A 1,202-nucleotide genomic window follows, 5' to 3' on the forward strand; every position below is an offset into this window, starting at 1 on the left:
CCAGCAGCTCTGCAGTGCCATGAGGAGCCTTGTGAAATTGCCTTTGAAGAAAAGGCAAACCATTTACCAGGTTAGTATTTGACTATTATTATGATCAAACACTGTGATATGTGATATTTAGCCTTGTACCTTATACCGATATGCTGTATTGGGTTCACAACCAGGGCTAAACTTAACAGATTACTCCACGAGGGTGACATCACACCACAGCAGGTGGATTCATTCCATGAAGCTGTGTTGTGTTTCCTGACAAGTGCTGTGGACTATGCACTTAAGAAGCTGCCACTGGAAGAGCCACTGATCAAGCACGCACAATTTGTAGATGTACGGCAGAGGGCTGAAAGTGACATCGAAGATGTCCTGTACTTTGTTGAAAGGTTAGTTTTTTATCTCTAATTATTGTCTATCATCTTAGCTAAAATACCCTGTGTTTTATGATGAGGTGTGTTCACTCCTAAACTGCACATGATATATTCTTATGTGGCTTCTCCTCAAAGATGTGTATGAACTGCTGCTGGTTGATGACTATATACCTAAAACGTAACAACTTGTAACTCTACTTTCATAAATAGGTTTCCCCATCTCCTCCCATACCATTGGCCAGAGGAGCATGACCTTCTGGGTGAGGAGTTTCTAAATTATCAGACCATGCCAATGATATCCCTGCAGGACTAAACTGAAATGGAAAGCTTCTGGGCTGAAATGGCAACCCGGAAGCATAAGGTAATTTTTTTTTCCTTTTTTGTCTTTCCTTTTGGCAGGTGTGGCTTGGCTACATCTGTTGCTTAAAATTGTTGCATGCATATATGTGTCATGCATGTTGCAAATTATGCATGTTTTTATCTGAACTTTGTTAACGGATCAACCTACAGTATACTCACAGTATTAATCAATCAAAAATCAAGGTATGTTTTTCCATTGTGTTTTGGTGCATTTTCATTTTCCATAGGTGACAGGAGCCAAAGAATTCGAGAGGCTTGCTGCCGTCGCCAAGCTTGTCCTGGTGTTGCCCCATGCAAACGCAGATGCTGAGAGGGTGTTTTCAGTTGTGGGACTGAACAAAACCAAGAGAAGAAACAGCCTAGCATTGGATGGCACCCTGTCCTCAATAATGACCATAAAGATGGCCAATCTGGAGCCCTGCTTCAAATGGGAGCCCCCCTCCGATATCATCAAGGCCTCCAAGAAGGCCACAGGCCAGT

At 42.6% G+C, this 1,202-nt stretch overlaps 1 long non-coding RNA gene across 1 annotated transcript; it reads left to right on the plus strand.

The window, feature by feature from the left end:
• The first annotated feature begins 304 nt into the window (after positions 1–304).
• On the plus strand, positions 305–997 carry LOC311118902. The gene is made up of 3 exons (XR_014611879.1): positions 305–377; positions 573–723; positions 950–997. It is a non-coding gene; the product is annotated as an uncharacterized lncRNA (long non-coding RNA).
• Positions 998–1,202: the final 205 nt, after the last annotated feature.

This window comes from Coregonus lavaretus (assembly GCF_964263955.1).
Source record: "Coregonus lavaretus genome assembly, contig: HAP1_SCAFFOLD_63, whole genome shotgun sequence".
Lineage (NCBI taxonomy): Eukaryota > Metazoa > Chordata > Actinopteri > Salmoniformes > Salmonidae > Coregonus > Coregonus lavaretus.